The sequence below is a fragment of the Prionailurus bengalensis genome, chromosome C2 (genome assembly GCF_016509475.1).
Source record: "Prionailurus bengalensis isolate Pbe53 chromosome C2, Fcat_Pben_1.1_paternal_pri, whole genome shotgun sequence".
NCBI lineage: Eukaryota > Metazoa > Chordata > Mammalia > Carnivora > Felidae > Prionailurus > Prionailurus bengalensis.
Window position 1 is genome coordinate 127,793,138 of NC_057350.1, and position 20,603 is coordinate 127,813,740.

General features: G+C 38.3%; 1 protein-coding gene and 2 pseudogenes across 2 annotated transcripts in view; 2 read left to right on the top strand and 1 right to left on the bottom strand.

The window, feature by feature from the left end:
• The window catches only part of PCCB (propionyl-CoA carboxylase subunit beta), a 97,054-nt gene that overhangs the window by 66,248 nt on the left and 10,203 nt on the right, over positions 1–20,603 (bottom strand). The window lies entirely within an intron of this gene.
• Positions 2,002–2,529, top strand: LOC122491959 (annotated as a pseudogene).
• Positions 19,090–19,192, top strand: LOC122492551 (annotated as a pseudogene).

Here is a 20,603-nt window from a genome sequence, read left to right on the forward strand (position 1 = left end):
ATTAAGTTCCTCTACTAATATAGATTAGATTTAAATCTAGTTTTTAAAAAATAAATGCAAGTAAAATAAAAATCTAGTTTTTGATGGTAATATAGGAAAATCCTCAACTCACCCCCTCCCAACACCACAGTGAGTCTACAGCTACATATGGAACAATTTCCTCTAAGGAAAAAAAAAACACACACACACACATAAAGGCTAAATGAGTGACAACTACACAGAAGAAAACTACACATACGCAGATATGAGAGACTGAGGCACACTATCACCATAAACTCCACCCCACCTCTGGCACAGTGTCCCACAACCTAGGAAGGAACTCAAAACCTGGACATTCTCCCTCAGGAGCAAAGAGTTAGAACCCCAAATTGAGAATCCCAAACTTTTAGGATAAACACCTGAGAGATAAGCCCCCAAAACACCTAACTTTTAACTTACGAGGGCTCATGTCCTGAAACCCACAAGACTGAAGCTATCTGGAAAACCATTTTTAAAGGGCGGCTCACACCCTCAAACTCACCCCAAAGCACAACTCAAAGGCAGCAAATTGCACCCAGACTTACAGTGAAGGTGGCTCACATGCTTATATAAAAGCATCAGCCTGAGAGGCAAACGTACACACACACACACACACACACACACACACACACACACACACACACACACACACACACATATATATATACATCTAGGAGCCTGCCGGAACACTCAACAGGAATGGAGGCTGAGGGGACACCATCCTTGTGGTCTCTTTGCCATGCTCCAGAACACCAGCGTCTCCCAGAAGGCAGCTCTTGAATACACCTGGTGCCCCAATTTTTGCAGGGGCCATCTAGGGGACCGCTCTTGCTTACTTGGTTCTGGAGGCCAGAAGACCTTACATTCCTGGTCTCATGGGACTGTAATAATTGGTGTGACCCAGAAAGGAGCTCACACCATTGAGGATCCTAATTTCTGCGACTGTTTCTAGGGGACACCTCTACATCACCTGACTCTGATGGCCAGTAGGACTTAGACTCCTAGGATCTGCAGGACTGTGACCAAGGAGAAAAAGCTCTTAAGTAGCCATAACCTACAATGCACTACAAGGAGCAACAGGCCCAGGAACTGTCTGTGAAGGACTGTTAGTTCATCATCATGATTGCAGTCTGAGGGCAGACTTTTTTTTTTAATTAGGGATGTATCTTGGGGCCAACTGTAATCCTTTCCAGAGACCTCAAAGGGCAGGCAGTATCTTTGCACTCAACCTCTAACAGGCTCCAGTTTACCACTGTCCCCTGGAGGAGAGCTTTTACACGTTTACTAATCCTTCTCAAACTCCCCCAAAAAAACAGAAGAGAGGGGAATTCTTCCAGACTCATTTTACAAGATCAGAATTACCCTGATAGCAAAACCAAAGATGACAGAAAAAAAGAATTACAGACCAATACTCTTGATAAACACAGATGCAAAAACACTCAAAATATTAGCAAACCTGATTCAACAATACATTAAAAATATATACCATGATCAAGTGGGATTTATTCAAGGGATGCAAGCTTGGTTTAACATCTACAGTCAGTCACCAGCATATACCACATTAACAAAATGAAGAATAAAAATCATGATCATCGGAACAGAGGCAGAAAAATTCTGACATTTGATAAAATTCAACATCCATTTAAGATAAAATCTCTCAACAAAACAGGTATACAGAGAACATACCTCAACATAATAAAGGCCACGTATAACAAGCCAACAGCTAACATCATACTGAATGATGAAAAGATAAAATCAATTCCTCTTAGAGCAGCAACAAGAAAGATGCCCATTCTCACCATTTTTATGCAACATAGTACTAAAGTCCTAACCAGAGCAAGTAGTTATACACACATACACACACACACACACACACACACACACACACACACCATCCTAATTGGAAATAAAACTATTTGCAGATGACATATTTTATATAGATATAGATATATAGATATAGATATAAACACTGAACCCTCTAGTGGGTCAAGGTATCAGTGGGAGCAGCCGAGTGGTAGAAGGAGCCATTACAGAAGCTGAAGTTGCCTATTAAGCTGATCAAGATGACAACCTCCCAAAAGCACGGAGACTTTGTGACAGAGCCCATGGGGGAAAAGCCAGTGGGGAGCCAGCAGAGACTGGTGAAGTCTTGGGCAAGAAGCTGGAGAAAAGGGGCTTTGACAAGGCCTATGTGGTCCTTGGCCAGTTTCTCGTGCTAAAGAAAGATGAAGATCTCTTCCAGGAATGGCTAAAGGACACATGCAGTGCCAAGGCCAGACAGTCCCAGGACTGCTTAGGTGCCTTCAAGAGTGGTGTGACGCCTTATTGTGAGGCTCTATGGGGAGCCCCCAGCCCCAAGGCCCAGCATTGAGTCTCAGAGTTTGCAGCCATGTAGGGACTCCTCCCCTGTCCTGTACAAAGGAAGAGATTTCTGTTGTACTCAACCTCTGCTGTACTTCAAAATCTTTTGGAAGTTTTCTCCCCCTCCGGAAATTCTCCCTCTTGAATGAGTCTCCCTTTTCCTTCCCCTGCCAGTTTCATGTCAACAATTCTCAGCCTCTTCCAGTGGATTCCTGGCCCCTCCCAGACCTCCCACTCCCACCTCCATCTCTGGTCTGTTTTATGTTCTTTGGCTCCTTTCTTAGCAGAACAGTCACTGTCCTTATAAAGTTTTTTAAATCAATAAAATCAGTGGCCTTCAAAAAAATAAATAAATCCTAAAACTGAAAGGTTCTACCAAAAAACACTATTAGAATACATTCAGTAAAGTTGCAGGACACAAAAATATGCTGCATCTCTACACATTAATAAGTATTAGAAAAAATAACAATAATCCCATTTACAATTACATCAATAAAAAATAAAATACCTGGGCACCTGAGTGGCTCAGTCGGTTGAACACCTGACTTCAGTTCAGGTCATGATCTCGTGGCTCCTGAGTTCAAGCCCCATGTTGGACTCTGTGCTAAAAGCTCAGAGCCTGAGCCTGCTTTGTATTCTGTGTCTCCCTTTCTCTCTGCCCCTCTCTTACTCATGTGTGCATGCTCTCTCTCTCTCTCAAAAGTAAACATTAAAAAAACAATAAAATACCCAAGAATAAATTTAACCAAGGACCTATATACTGAAGCCTCAAAACATTAATAGAAGAAACTGATGAAAACACAAATGGAAAGATATTCTATAGTTATAGATGGAAAGAACAAATTGTCCATACTACCCAAAAGCAATATGTACATTCAGTGCAATCCCTTATCAAAATCACAATGGCACTTTTTTTAGAAACAAAAACAAAGAATCCTAAAATTTCTATGAAACTTTAAAAGATCCAAAATAGGGCACCAAAACCCATAAAATACCTAGGAATAAATCTAACCAAAGAGGTGAAAAATCTACACACTGAAAACTATAGGAAGCTTATGAAAAAATTGAAGACGACACCAAAAAATGGAAAAATATTCCATGCTCCTGGATAGGAAGAACAAATATTGTTAAAATGTCGATACTACCCAAAGCAATCTACACATTCAATGCAATCCCTATCAAAATTAAACCAGCATTCTCCACAGAACTAGAACAAATAATCCTAAAATTTGTATGGAACCAGAAAAGACCCCGAATAGCCAAAGCAATCTTGAAAAAGAAAACCAAAGCAGGAGGCATCACAATCCCAGACTTCAAGCTATACTACAAAGCTGTAACTATCAAGACAGTATGGACCTGACACAAGAACAGACACTCAGATCAATGGAACAGAATAGAGAACCCAGAAATGGACCCACAAACGTATGGCCAACTAATCTTTGACAAAGCAGGAAAGAATATCCAATGGAATAAAGACAGTCTCTTCAGCAAGTGGTGCTGGGAAAACTGGACAGCGACATGCAGAAGAATGAACCTGGACCACTTTCTTACACCATACACAAAACTAAACTCAAAATGGATGAAAGACCTAAATGTAAGACAGGAAGCCATCAAAATCCTAGAGGAGAAAGCAGGCAAAAACCTCTTTGACCTTGGCCGCAGCAACTTCTTACTCAACACGTCTCTGGAGGCAAGGGAAACAAAAGCAAAAATGAATGACTGGGACCTCATCAAAATAAAAACCTTCTGCACAGCCAAGAAAGCAACCAGCAAACCTAAAAGGTAATCGACACAATGGGAGAAGATATTTGCAAATGACATATCAGATAAAGGGTTAGTATCCAAAATCTGTAAAGAACTTATCAAACTCAACACCCAAAAAACAGATAATCCAGTGAAGAAATGGGCAAAAGACATGAATAGACACTTCTCCAAGGAAGACATCCAGATGGCCAACCGACAAATGAAAAAATGTTCAACATCACTCATCATCAGGGAAATACAAATCAAAACCACAATGAGATACCACTTCACACCTGTCAGAATGGCTAACATTAACAACTCAGGCAACAACAGTTGTTGGCGAGGATGTGGAGAAAGATGACCTCTTTTGCATTGTTGGTAGGAATGCAAGCTAGTGCAGCCACTCTGGAAAATGGTATGGAGGTTCCTCAAAAAACTAAAAATAGAACTACCCTACAACCCAGCAATTGCACTGCTAGGTATTTTCCAAGGGATACATGTGTGCTGTTTCAAAGGGACACATGCACCCCAATGTTTATAGCAGCACTATCAACAGCCAAAGCATGGAAAGAGCCCAACTGTCCATCGATGGATGAATGGATAAAGAAGATGTGAGATATATAGATATATATATAGATATAAATATATATGTGTGTGTATATATATACACACACACACAATGAAGTATATATATGTGTGTGTGTGTGTGTGTGTATGTATATATACATATATATCTGTATATATATGTGTATATATATGTACATATATATACGTATATATACATATACACACACACACAATGAAGTATATATATGTGTGTGTGTGTGTATGTGTGTGTATATATATATATATACACATACACACACACACACACACACACACACACACACAAAATGGAGTATTACTCGGCAATCAAAAAGAATGAAATCTTGCCATTTGCAACTACGTGGATGAACTCGAGGGTATTATGCTAAGTGAATTTAGTCAGTCAGAGAAAGATAAATATCATATGACTTCACTCATATGAGGGCTTCAGGAGACCAAACAGATGAACATAAGGGAAGGGAAACAAAAATAATATAAAAACAGGGAGGGGTAAAAAACAGAAGAGACTCATAAATATGGAGAACAAATAGAGGGTTACTGGAGGGGTTGTGGGAGGGGGGATGGGCTAAATGGTAAGGGGCACCAAGGAATCTACTCCTGAAATCATTGTTGCACTATTTGCTAATTTGGATGTAAATTTTAATAAATAAAAAATTAAATTTTAAAAAATGAATAAAAGATCCAAAACAGGGGCACCTGGGTGGCTCAGTTGGTTAAGTGTCTGACTTTGGCTCAGGTCATGATCTCATGGTTCCTGAGTTTGAGCCCCACATCAGACTCCATGCTGACAAAGTGGAGCCCGCTTGGGATTCTCTCTCTGCCTGTCCCCCACTAATGCTCGCTCTCTCTTTCTCTCAAAATAAATAAATAAAATCATAAAAAAAAACCTTAAAAAAAAAAAAGATCCAAAATAGGCAAAGCAATCTGGAGAAAGAAGTAACCTGGAGGTATTTCAAGCTATATTACAAAGCAATCATAATCTAAACAGTATAGGACTGAATTAAAGATAAGACACAAACCAACAGAAGAGAGCACCCAGAAATAAAACCACACATATATGGTCAATTAATTTAGGAGAGAGGAGCCAAGAGTATATAATGGGGAAAGGACAGCCTCTTAAGTAATTAGTGTTGCAAAAATTGGAAACCCACATGCAAAAGACTCAAACTAGACCACTGTCTTACACTATGCACAAAGATCAACTCAAAATGAATTGAAGACTTGAACATAAAACCAGAAACCAAAGCTCACAGAAGAAACCATAGGTAATAAGCTCCTTGACATAGGTCTTAGCAATAGTTTTTTTACTCTGACACCAAAAGTAAAAATAACAAAAGCAAAAATAAACAAGTGGGACTAAATCAAACTAAACGGCTTCTGCATAGCAAAGGAAACCTTCAACAAAATGAAAAGGCAATCTACTGAATGGGAGAAGAGATCTGCAAATCATATCTGGTAAGGGGCTAATATCCAAAATATATAAAGAACTCACCCAACTCAACAGAACGTGGGAATTAAATTACACATGGGAAATCAATTAAAATATGGGAAGCTCTGGGGCAAGTAGGTCGCTCAGTCAGTTGAGCGTCCAACTTCAGCTCAGGTCATGATCTCATGGTGTATGAGTTTGAGCCCCGCATCAGGCTTGCTGTTGTCAGTGTAGAGCCTGCTTTGGATCCTCTGTCTCCCTCTCTCTGCCCCTGCCCCACTTGCTCTCGCTCTCTCAAAAAAAAAATAAATAAATAAAATAAAAAATAAATAAAATAAAATAAAAATAAAATATATATATATGTGGGAAGATCTGATAAGACATTTTTCCAAAAAAGACATACAGATGGCCAACAGGTACAAAAGAAGATGCTCACCTTCACCGATCATCATAGAAACACGAAGCAAAACCACAATGAGAGGTCACTTTACTCCTACTAGAATGGGTATTATCAAAAAGACAAGAATTAACAAGTGTTGGTGAGGGTGTGTAAGAAAGGAACTCTTGTGTACTGTTGGTGGAAATGTAAATTGGTGCAACCACAATGGAAAACACTATGGAGGTTCCTCAAAAATTAAGACTAGAGCTACCCTAAGATCCAGTAATTCAACTACTGGGTATCTATCTGAAGAAAACCAAAACACTAATTTGAAAAGATATCTGCACCCCTAAGTTCACTGCAGCATTGTTTACAATAGCCAAGATATGGAAACAACCTAAGTGTCCATCAATGGATAAATGGATAAATTGTGGTACATAGGTACAATGGAATATTATTCTGCCATAAAATAGGAAATCTTGCCATTTGCAACAACATGGATGAACCTCGAGGGCATTATGCTAAGTGAAATGTCAAACAAAGACAGACAAATACTGAATAAGATATATGTGGAAACTAAATAAAATAAATGTATATATATATTTAAGAAGCTTACAGATACAGAGAACAGATGGGGGTGGGGAAGACAGGGAAACAGATTGGGAAGATGCTTTTCAAGTTTAAATAAATTGAATAAAAAATTAAAAATTAAATTAAATTAAAATATCTCCATATTTTTCCACAGGAACCTCACTTTAGAGATGAGGACACAGAATAAAAAAAAACATTCAGTGAGTGGAGAGGAGTTAAAAATGCCAGAACATCACGGGGACCCTAAGCTTGTCTCATCCCTGAAACACAGCTTTATTTGCATCAAACCATTTTGAACACCTAAGAAATTGATCTGAGGATTAATGGAACAATACGCATAATTGGAACCAGAGAACTTGGCAGGTACATGGTGTGGAGAGGTGAGAGAAAAGCCACAGAGCGACAGAGGGTAGAGAGCCATTTTTTTGCAGAGAGAGGTCAGAGAGAAAAAGAGAAGGTCGGGGGGAGTGCAGTGCATCAAAATCATGCATGAAAAGCACTCCTCTGACAGAGAAAGAGAAACATATCAACTACCAAAACTGAAATAGGAAGAAGTAAATTTGAACAGACCCATAATCAGTAAAGAAATTCAACTAGTAAATAAAATTCTCCCAACAAAAAAGTCCAAGGCCAGATGGCTTCCCTGGGAATTCTACCAAACATTTGAGGAAGAGTTAATACCTATTATTTAGAATTTGTTCCAAAAAATATAAAAGGAAAACTTCCAAAGTCATTCTATGAGGCCAGCACTACTTGTTTCCAAAACCAGACAAAGACCCCACTAAAAAGGAGAATTACACACCAATCTCACTGATGAAAATGGATGCAAAAATTCCCAAGAAAGCAAACTGAATCAAACAATACATTAAAAGAATTATTTGCCACGATCAAGTGAGATTTATTCCTGGGCTGCAGGGGTGATTCAATATCCACAAATCAATCAACATGGTATATCACATTAATAAAATAAAATATAAGAACCACATGACCCTCTCAATAGATGCAGAAAAAACATTCAACAAAATACAACAGCTTTTCTTGATTAAAAAATCTCAAGAAAGTAGGGATAGAAGGAACATACCTCAAGATCATAAAGGCCATATATGTAAGGTCCACAGCTACTATCCTACTCAATGGGGAAAAATGGAGAGCTTTCCCTCTAAGGTCAGGAACACAAAAGGGTTGTCCATTCTCACCACTACTGTTGAGCACAGTGTAGTAAGCCCTAGCCTCAGCAATCAGACAACAAAACGAAATAAAAGGCATCCTAATTGTCAAAAAAGTCAAACTCCCACCCTTCGCAGACAACATGATACTCTACATGGAAAGCCTGAAAGACTTCAAGAAAAAACGGCTAAAACAAATACATAAATTCAGCAAAGTCACAGGCTATAAAATCACCATACAGAAACCAGATGCACTTCTATACACCAATAATGAAGCAGAAAGAGAAATCAAGGAATCAATCCCATTTACAATTGCACCTAGGAATAAACCTAACCAAAAAGGTAAAAGATCTGTATGGTGAAAACTACAGAAAGCTTATGAAAGAAATTAAAGACACAAAGAAATGGAAAAACATCCCACGCTCACAGATTGGAAAAACAAACACTGTTAAAATGTCAATACTACCCAAAGCAATGTACACATTCAATGCAATCCCTATCAAAACACCAGCATTCTTCACAGAGCTATAACGAACAATTCTAAAATTTGTGTGGAACCACAAAAGACCCTGAAAGCCAAAGTAACATTAAAAAAGAAAACCATGGCACAAAAACAGACACACAGACCAATGGAATAGAATAGAAACCCCAGAACTAGACCCACAAACGTATGGCCAACTCATCTTGACAAAGCAGGAAAGAACATCCAATGGAAAAAAGACAGCCTCTTTAACAAATGGTGCTGGGAGAACTGGACAGCAACATGCAGAAGGTTGAAACTAGACCACTTTCTCACACCATTCACAAAAATAAACTCAAAATGGATAAAGGACCTGAATGTGAGACAGGAAACCATCAAAACCCTAGAGGAGAAAGCAGGAAAAGACCTCTCTGACCTCAGCCGTAGCAATCTCTTCCTCGACACATCCCCAAAGGCAAGGGAATTAAAAGCAAAAGTGAATTACTGGGACCTTATGAAGATAAAAAGCTTCTGCACAGCAAAGGAAACAACCAACAAAACTAAAAGGCAAACAACGGAATGGGAAAAGATATTCGCAAATGACATATCGGACAAAGGGCTAGTATCCCAAATCTATAAAGAGCTCACCAAACTCCACACCCGAAAAACAAATAACCCAGTGAAGAAATGGGCAGAAAACATGAATAGACACTTCTCTAAAGAAGACATCCGGATGGCCAACAGGCACATGACAAGATGTTCAACGTCGCTCCTCATCAGGGAAATACAAATCAAAACCACACTCAGATATCACCTCACGCCAGTCAGAGTGGCCAAAATGAACAAATCAGGAGACTATAGATGCTGGAGAGGATGTGGAGAAACGGGAACCCTCTTGCACTGTTGGTGGGAATGCAAATTGGTGCAGCCGCTCTGGAAAGCAGTGTGGAGATTCCTCAGAAAATTAAAAATAGACCTACCCTATGACCCAGCAATAGCACTGCTAGGAATTTATCCAAGGGATACAGGAGTACTGATGCATAGGGGCACTTGTACCGCAATGTTTACAGCAGCACTCTCAACAATATCCAAATTATGGAAAGAACCTAAATGTCCATCAACTGATGAATGGATAAAGAAATTGTGGTTTATATACACAATGGAATATTACGTGGCAATGAGAAAAAATGAAATATGGCCTTTTGTAGCAACGTGGATGGAACTGGAGAGTGTGATGCTAAGTGAAATAAGCCATACAGAGAAAGACAGATACCATATGGTTTCACTCTTATGTGGATCCTGAGAAACTTAACAGAAACCCATGGGGGAGGGGAAGGAAAAAAAAAAAAAGAGGTTAGAGTGGGAAAGAGCCAAAGCATAAGAGACTCTTAAAAACTGAGAACAAACTGAGGGTTGATGGGGGGTGGGAGGGAGGGGAGGGTGGGTGATGGGTATTGAGGAGGGCACCTTTTGGGATGAGCACTGGGTGTTGTATGGAAACCAATTTGACAATAAATTTCATATAGTAAAAAAAATAAAAAGAAATAAAAAGAAAAAGAAAAAAGAAAAAAGAAAACCAAAGCTGTAGGCATCATAATTCTGGACTTCAAGCTGTATTGCAAAGCTATAATCATCAAGACAGTATGATACCAGCACAAAAACAGACACTTAAATCAACAGAGAATCCAGAAATGGACCTACAAATGTATGGTCAACTAATCTTCGACAAAGCAGAAAAAAATATCCAATGGAAAAAACACAGTCTCTTCAGCAAATAGCACTGGAAAAACTGGACAGCGACACACAGAAGAATGAAACTGGACCACTTTCTTACACCACACACAAAAATAAACTCAAAATAGATTAAAGACATAAATGTAAGAATACCCAAAGTATAAAATTCTTGAAGAAAAACAAAGGCAGAAAACTCTTGGACATCAGTTGTAGCATTATCTTTTTCATCTTTCTCCCCAGGCAAGAGAAACAAATGCAAAAACAAACAACTAGGGCTAAATCAAACTAAAAAGCTTTTGCACAGCAAAGGAAACCATCAACAAAACAAAAAGACTACTGAATGGGTCAAGTTACCTGTAAGTCACATATCCATTAAATGGTTAATATCCAAAATATATCAAGAACTCCTTTAATTTAAAACCAAACCAAACCAAGCTCCAATTAAAAAATGGGCAGAGGGCCTCAATGGACTTTTCAAAAGAAAATATATAGATGACCAATAGACACAAAAGATACACTCAACATTTTTGATGCAAATCAAAACCACAATGAGGTATCACTTCGTACCTATCAAAATGGCTCAGATTGAAAAGACAAGAAATAACAAGTGCTGGTGAGGACATAGAGAAAAGAGAACGCTTGTGCCCTATTGATGGAATGTACATCAGGTCAGCCACTATAAAAAACAGTATGTAGGGTTCTCAAAAAGTTAAACATGGAATTACCATATGATCCAGCAATTTCATTTGAGTATTTACGGGAAGAAAATGAAAACACTAATTCAAAAAGATATACGCACCCCTATGTTCACTACTTTATTTACAATAGCCAAGATGTGGAAGCAACTTAAGTACCCTAAGCAACCTAAGGTAAAGGAATGCCTAAAGAGGTAATGTGTGTGTGTGTGTGTGTGTGTGTGTGTGTGTGTGTGTGTGTGCGCGCGCGCGCGCATAAAAAAAAAAAAAAGAAATCATGCCATTTGCAACAACACAGATGAACCCAGAGGGTGTTATGCTAAGGGAATTAAGTCAGAGAAAGACAAATACTATATAATTTCACTTACATATGGAATCTAAATTAACAAAACAGAAACAGATGCTAATATGCAAAACTAATGGTTGCTAGAGGGGGTGGGGGAACCAGATAGGTGAAAGGGATTCAGAAATACAAACCTCCAATTATAAAATAAACTCCTAAGGATGAAAAAATACAGCAAAACAAATACAGTCAATATTGTAACAATTTTGTATGCTGACAGACATTAATTATACTTACCATGGCAAGCATTTCATAATTTATGTAAATGTTAAATCAATATGCTATACACCTGAAACTATTATACATCAACTATACTTCAATTTAAAAAAAGGGGGGGGGGAGAGGTTGTTTTATAAAGATAAGCATATAGATCAATGGAAAAGAACGGAGTCCAGAAATTTTTACCTTTATGGCCAATTCATTTTGCACCAAAGTGCCAGGACAATTCAACGGAGACAGAATAGTCATGTCAATAAATGTGAGATAAAGATGAATTTTGACCCTGACCTCACACTGTAGACAAAAATTTTATATGTATCACAGACCTAACATAAAAGAGACTGGACAAAATATTCATAACTTTGTATTATTACACAGAGTTCTTACATAGGACAATAAAAGTATAATCTGCAAAGGAAACAAACTGAGTTTTTGGAATTCAACACTTAAAACATTTCTTTCTTAATGGTGACATTTGAAGTGAAAAAAGAAGAGCCGTAAGACTAGAAGAAAATACCTGCAAACTATGTATTTAATAAAGGACTCGTATTCAAAATATATAAAGAACTCTTACAACTCAAAACCCAATTATAAAACGAGCAAAAGATCTAAATAGACATTTCAGCAAAGAAGATACACATAGGAAGATGCTTGGGTGCTTCAGTTGGTAAAGCATCCGACCTTGACTCAGGTCATGATCTCATAGTTTGTGAGTCTGAGCCCCGTGTCAGGCTCTGTGCTGACAGCTCAGAGCCTGGAGTCTGCTTCTGATTCTGTGTCTCCCTCTCTCTCTGCTCCTCCCCCACTCATCCTCGTCTCTCAAAAATAAATATTAGAAAAAATGTTTTGTAAAAGACATACATATGAATAACATGTACATGAAAAGATGCTCAACATGATTTAGTCAGCATTGAAATACAAAAAACCACATTGAGTTACTACAACATACCATAAAAATGACCATAATGAAAAAAAATGAAATACTCAAGGCTTGACAAGGATGTGAAGAACATGAAACCCTGAATATATTGCTTGTGGTAATGTAAACTGGTAGTCATTTTGGAAAAAAATTTGGCAATTTCTTAAAAACTCATAAGCTTATCAGACCCAATAATTCCACTCTTATGAAAAACTTTGTTCACACAGAGAGTGATACACAAATGTTCACAGCATTATTTGACAGCCAAAAAGTTGAAACAACATAAACATCCATCAACTGATAGATGGATAAAATGTGGTATATCCATGTAACATTATTCAGCAATAAAAAAATGACAACTGACACAAAGTACAATATGAAATAACCTCAAAAAAAATTATCTTAAGTGAAAAATGATACAAAAACCATAGAGACAGAAACTCAGCAACACCATCAAGCAAAATAACATTCACATTATAGGGATCCCAGAAAGAGAAAGGGGGACCAAAATTTACTTGAATAACTGAAAACTTCTCAAATCTGGGGAAGAAAACAGAAATCCCGATCAAGGAGGCACAGAGAGTCCCCAACAAAATCAAGCAAAGGAGGTCCACACCAAAGCCTTGTAACTAAAATGGCAAAAAGCAGCAATAAACAGAGCATTTTAAAAGCATTTAAAAAGAACAGTTAGATACAAAGGAAACCCCTTAAGGCTATCAGCTGATTTTTCACCAGGAACTTCACAGGACAGACAGTAATGGCATGATATATTCAAAGTGCTAAAAGAGGGGCATCTAGTGGCTCAGTCTGTTGGGCATCTGACTTCGGCTGAGGTCAAGATCTCACAGTTCGTGAGTCTTAGCCCCATGTCAGCTCTGTGCTGACAGCTCAGAGCCTGGAGCCTACTTCAGATTCTGTGTCTCCCTCTCTCTGACCCTTCCTTGCTCTCTCTTTTTCTCCCTCTCAAAATTAAACAAACATGAAAAAAAATTTTTTTTAATAAAAAAGTGCTAAAAGAAGAACATCTGTGGAACGCCTGGGTGGCTCAGTCAGTTGAGCATCCAGCTTGGGCTCAGGTCATCAACTCATGGTTTCTGAGTTCGAGCCCCGCATCAGCCATGACTTGCTTGGGCTCAGGTCATGATCTTGCAGTTTGTGAGTTCGAGCCCCGTGTCAGGCTCTGTGCTGACAGCTAGAGCCTAGAGACTGCTCCAGATTCTGTCTCCCTCTCTCTCTGCCCCTCTCCCTCTCATGCTATCTCTGTCTCTCAAAAATAAATATTAAAAATTTTTTTTTAATAAAAAAATGAAAAAGGAGAAATAACACCACAGATATACACATAATTGTAACAGAATATTATGAAAAATTATATGCCAACCAACTGGACAACCTAGAAGTGGAAAATTCCTAGAAATTTAACCTCCCAAACTGAACAAGGAAAAAATAGAAGATTTGCACAGACCAATCACCAGCAATGCAATTAAATCAGTAATCAAAAAACTCAAGTCTCAACAAATTCAGAACAACTGAAGTCATATACATCTTTTCCAACCACAACACTATGAAATCAACCACAAGAAAAAAATCTGTCAATAACACAAAGCATGGAGGTTAAATAATATGCTACTAAACAATGAATGAGTCAACAAAGAAATCAAAAAAAAAAAAAAAAAAAAAAAAAACATGGAGGCAAATGAAAACAGTCCAAAATCTTGGGGATGCAGCAAAAGCTGTTCTAATAGTGAAATTTATAGCAATAGAGGCCTACCGCAAAAATAAAAATCTCCAATATGCAACCTAACCTTACACCTAAAGGAGCTATAAAAAGAACCAAACCCAAAACCGGCAGAAGGAATTAAAGAGTAGCGCAGAAATAAGTGAAATAGAAACTAAAAAAACCAATAGAACAGATCGATGAAACCAGGAACTAGTTCTTTGAAAAGATCAACAAAATTAATAAACCTTTAGCCAGACTCATCAAAACAAAAAGAGAGGACTCAAAAATCAGAGATGAAAAAGGAGAGGAGTGGTTGGGTGGCTCAGTCAGTTAAGTGACTTGCTTGGGCTCAGGTCATGATCTTGCAGTTTGTGAGTTCGAGCCCCGTGTCAGGCTCTGTGCTGACAGCTAGAGCCTAGAGACTGCTCCAGATTCTGTCTCCCTCTCTCTCTGCCCCTCTCCCTCTCATGCTATCTCTGTCTCTCAAAAATAAATATTAAAAAAAAATTTTTAATAAAAAAAATGAAAAAGGAGAAATAACACCACAGATATACACATAATTGTAACAGAATATTATGAAAAATTATATGCCAACCAACTGGACAACCTAGAAGTGGAAAATTCCTAGAAATTTAACCTCCCAAACTGAACAAGGAAAAAATAGAAGATTTGCACAGACCAATCACCAGCAATGCAATTAAATCAGTAATCAAAAAACTCCCAAGAAACAAAAGTCCAGCACCAGACTGCTTCATGGGTGAATTCTGCCAAACATTTAAAGAAGAGTTAATAACCATTCTTCTCAAACTATTGCAAAAAATAGAAGAAGAAGAAAAGCTTCCAAAAATCAGTCTATGAGGCGTTACCCTGATACCAAAACCAAGATGATACAACAAAAAGAACTACAGACTAATATTTCTGATGAATATAGATGCAAAAATCCTCAACAAAATAGTGGCAAACAAAGTCTAACAATACATTTAAAAAAATCATTCACCACCATCGATGGGATTTACTCCTGGATTGCAAGGGTAATTCAGTATTTGCAAAATCAACATGATACACATAAGGTCAGTAAGAGAAAGAATAAAAACCACATGATTTCAAAAGATGCAGAAATAAACATTTGACAAAGTAGAACATCCATCCATGATTAAAAACAACAAGGGGCACCTTGTTGGCTGGGTGGCTCAGTCGGTAAGTGTCCAACTTCAGCTCAGGTCATGATCTTGCAGTTTGTGAGTTCAAGCCCCACATCAGGCTCTGTGCTGACAGCTCAGAGCCTGGAGCCTGCTTCGGATTCTGTGCCTCCCTCTCTCTGCTCCTCCCCCATTCACACTCTGTCTCTCTCTCAAAAATAAACATTAAAAAAAAAATTTAAAAAAAAACACCTCTACAAATAGGGTCAGAGAGAACATACCTCAACATAATAAAGGACATATATGAAAACCCAGGAGTAACATTATACTCAATGATGAAAAATCGAGAGCTTTTTCCCTAAGGTCAGGAACAAGACAAGGATGTCCACTCTCACCCCTCTTATTCAATACAGCACACAAAACAGCCACAGCAATCAGACAACAAAAATGAGGCATCCAAATTGGTAAGGAAGAAGAAAAAATCACTACTTGCATATGACAGGATACTATATACAGAAAACCCTATAAAGACTCCACCAAAAAACTACTAGAACTGATAAATGATCTCAATAAGGTCACAGGATACAAAATCAGCATCAGAAACCCACTGCATTTTTCTATACACTTATAATGGAAGTAACAGAAAGAGAAATTAAGAAAATAATCACATTTACATTTGCACCAAAAAGAATAAAATAGCAATGAGGTGGAACACTTATACTGTGAAAACTATAAAATGCTGGTAAAAGAAAAGAAAAAAACTGAAAACAATACAAATGGAAATATATACTATGTTCATGGACTGAGAAAAATTGTTAAAATGGCCATACTACCCAAAGCAGTCTATAGATTTAATGTAATCCCTATCAAAATACCAACAGTAATTCAGAATTAGAATAATCCTAAATTGTATGGAACCACTCAAATCCTGAGTAACCAAAGCAATAAAAAAGGAAAACAAAACTGGAGGTATAACAATCCCAGATTTCAAGTTTTATTACAAAGCTGTAGTACACAAAACAATAGGATACTAAGATCAATGATCAAAAATACTTGGATCAATGAACACATTAGAAACTCCAGAAATCAACCCACAATTATATAGTCAATTAATCTTCAACAAAGGGGGCAAGAATATGCAATGGAAAAAAGACAGTCTCTTCAACAAACGGTATTGGGAAAACTGGACAGCTATATGCCAAAAAATGAAACTGGACCACTTTTACCACACACAAAAAATGAACTCAAAATGGATTAAAGACCTAAATGTAAGACCTGATACCATTAGGGGTGCCTGGGTGGCTCAGTCAGTTAAGTGTCTGAGTCTTGATTTTGGCTCAGATCATGATCTCACAGGTTCATGGGATCAAGCCCCACATCTGGCTCTACCCTCACAGGGCAGAGTCTGCTTAGGATTCTCTCTCACTCTCTCTCTCTCTCTGGCCCACCCTGATTATGCTCTCTCAAAATAAATAAAACATTAAAAAAAAAAAAAAAAGACCTAAAACCATTTAAGTCCTAGAAGAGGGGGCATCTGGGTGGCTCAGTCAGTTTAGTGTCCAACTTTGGCTCAGGTCATGATTTCACAGTTTGTGATTTCGAGCCCCATGTCAGGCCCTGTGCTTACAGCCAGAGTCTGGAGGGTTCTGTGTCTCCCTCTCTCTCTGCTCCTCCCTGCTCACCAATAAATAATGAATAAACATTAAGAAATATATAAAAAATAATAATAAAGTCCTAGAAGAGAGCACAGGCAGTAATTTCTCTTATAATGACCATAGCAACATTCTTCTAGATAGGTCTCCTAAGGGAAACAAAAGCAAAAATAAACTATTGGGACTTCATCAAAATAAAAAAGTTTCTGCAGAGTGAGAGAAACAAATCAATGGAACTATAAACAACCTACTGAATGAGAGAAAATATTTGCAAATAACGTATCTGATAAAGGGTTAGTGCCCAAAATATATAAAGAACTGATATAGCTCAACATTCCAAAAACAAATAATCCAATCAAAACCTGGGCAGAAGACATGAACAGATATTTCTCTAAAGAAGACATCTTTAGCCAACAGGCACATGAAAAGATGCTCAACATCACTTATCATCATGGAACTCCAAATCAAAACCATAATGATATACCACCTCACACCTGTGAGGTGGAAAAAATCAAAAACACAACAATAAGTGTTGGCAAGGACATGAAGAGAAAAGAACCTTCATGCACCACTGGTGGAAATGCAAACTTGTGCAGCCGCTGTGGAAGACAGTATGGAGGTTCCTCAAAAAAAAAATTAAAAACAAAATTACCCTATGATCCAGTAATCGCTCTGCTGGGTATTTTCCCAAAGAATACAAAACACTAATTCTAATTCCAAGGGATATATGCACCCCTATGTTTACTGGAGCATTATTTACAATAGCCATATTAGAGAAGCAATCCGTCCATTAATAGATGAACGGATAAAAGTGATACACACACACACACACACACACACACACACACACAGGAATATTACTCAGCCATAAAAAAAGAATAAAATCTTGCCATTTGCAACAACATGGATGGAACTAGAGTATAATGCTAAATGAAAGAAGTCAGAGAAAGACAACTACCATGTGATTTCAGTCATATGTGGAGCTTAAGAAACAAAACAAACGCAGGGTGCCTGGGTGACTCAGTCAGTTAAGTGTCTGACTTCAGCTCAGGTCATGATCTTGAGGTTCATGAGTTCAAGCCCCGTGTTGGGTTCTGTGCTGAGAGCTCAGAGCCTGTAGCCTGCTTCAGATCCTGTGTCTCCCTGTCTCTCTGTCCCTCCTCCACTCAGCTCTGTCTCTCTTTCTCTCTCAAAAATAAACAAACTTAAAAAAAAAAAAAATGGGGGCGCATGGGTGGCTCAGTCGGTTAAGCGTCCGACTTCGACTCAGGTCATGATTTCACGCTCTGTGAGTTCCAGCCCCGCATCAGGCTCTGTGCTGACAGCTCAGAGCCTGGAGCCTGCTTCAGATTCCGTGTCTCCCTCTCTCTCTGGCCCTCCCCCATTCATGCTCTGTTTCTCTCGGTCTCAAAAATAAATAAACGTTAAAAAAAAAAATTTTTTTAATAACTAACTAACTAAATAAATAAATAAAAATGAACAAAAGAAAAAGACAAAAAAGACTCTTAAGTATACAGAACTGATGGTTACCAGAAAGGAGCTGGGGGAGGCAGATGGGTGAAATAGGTAAAAGGGATTAAGAGTTCACTTATTGTGGGGTAGCTGGGTGGTTCAACTCAGTTAAGTGTCTGACTTTGGCTCAGGTCATGATCTCATGGTTCATGAGTTCGAGCCCCACATTGGGCTTTCTGCTGTCAAGGCAGAGCCCGCTTCAGATCCTCTGCCTCCCTGTCTCCACCCCCCCCCCACTTGCACTTTTACTCTCTCTCAGAATAAATAAACTTAAAAAAAAAAGTTCACTTATCAATAAGGAGCACTGAGTAATGTATGGCACTGTTAAATCACTACATTATACACCTGAAACTAATACTGTTGTTAATTTTACTGGAATCCAAAAAGTCACTGAATTACATGCTTACATTCTTCTCAGCCTTTTGGCTAAGATCAAGTGTAGTATCTGTTCTTTTCAGAGTTACATTCTTACAATGGATGGATTTTAGGGTTTGTAAATTATACCTCTTATAAGACTTCCAAAAAAATGTTAAGGTCATAGAGGAAAAAGAAAAACTGTCCCAAATTAAAATTTTTTTTTTTTAACGTTTATTTATTTTTGAGACAAGACAGAGCATGAACGGGGGAGGGTCAGAGAGAAAGAGGGAGACACAGAATCCGAAACAGGCTCCAGGCTCTGAGCAGTCAGCACAGAGCCTGACGCGGGGCTCAAACTCATGACCGTGAGATCATGACCTGAGCTGAAGTCGGACGCTTAACCAACTGAGCCACCCAGGCGCCCCTAAAACTGTCCCAAATTAAAGGAAATTAAATAGGTAAGACAACTAAAGACAGTACTTAATTCTGGACTGGATGGGGCACAGGGGTAGAGGAGAACAGCTACCAAAGGCTTTATTAGGATCACTTGATGAAATCTGAATTGCCATAGATAAAAATATTGATGAATTCATATTAAATTTCCTGATTTCTATTACTACACTCGTTTTATCACAGAATGTCCTTGTTCTCAGGAAACACACAATGAAGGATTTAAGGGCTAAAGGAGGTACAATCTCCAGTTTATTCTCAAATGTTTCAGAGAAATATAACCTGCAAATATATACTTATGGAGAGAAATGATAGAGCAAATGGGCAAAATGTAAACAAGTGGTGAATCTGGGTAAAGGGCATACAGGGAGTTCCTTGAACTGTTTTTGCAATTTTTATGTAAAATTTGAAATTTTATCAAAATTACAAAAAAAATTTTAAACAGTACAGTAGCAGGAAGTGGCTGGAGGTGTAGAAATGACAAGCAGCATTAGTAAATAATTTATTAAAGTCACTGAAGCCTATCTCCTGAAAAGAAAACACAACACAACCTGCAGCCTATACTCACAAAGATGGGTTAGACTAGGAGATATTCTAAAACCCTGATAACCTCTAAAATGTGGGGATTTACTGCCACTTCTCTTATGGCCATGCTTTCTTTCCTTCATTTCCAACACAGGCATGACTACCAGGTTAGGGGGCAAAGGAGATTTTCCAGGCCTAAACTGTTCTGACTATGCCACCCAAAGTGCTAATTCTCCCCAGTAGGTTATTCCTAGAGCTCAAGATTAAAGATTAAAAAGTAGGTTCACAAAGTGGCTTCTCAACGAACATGTGTATTCCCACAACCAGCAGAGCAGCTTACACAAATACACATTTTTCTGATGGATCACAAAGGGCAGTAGCCAGGGATAAAACATTCATAAGCCTGCAGGCCAGGGAGATGACAAGAACAGCTGGCCTGATTAGAAACAATGTCTGCCTGTCTCTTTCCTGCCTTCTCCCTATTTCCTCCCCTCCCCAGAAATACAGACCTCTCCCTTTCCTCAAGTTTCCATCTGGCAGTATCTCTCTCCCTTACCCCAACCTCCTTTACCTTCTTATAACATACTT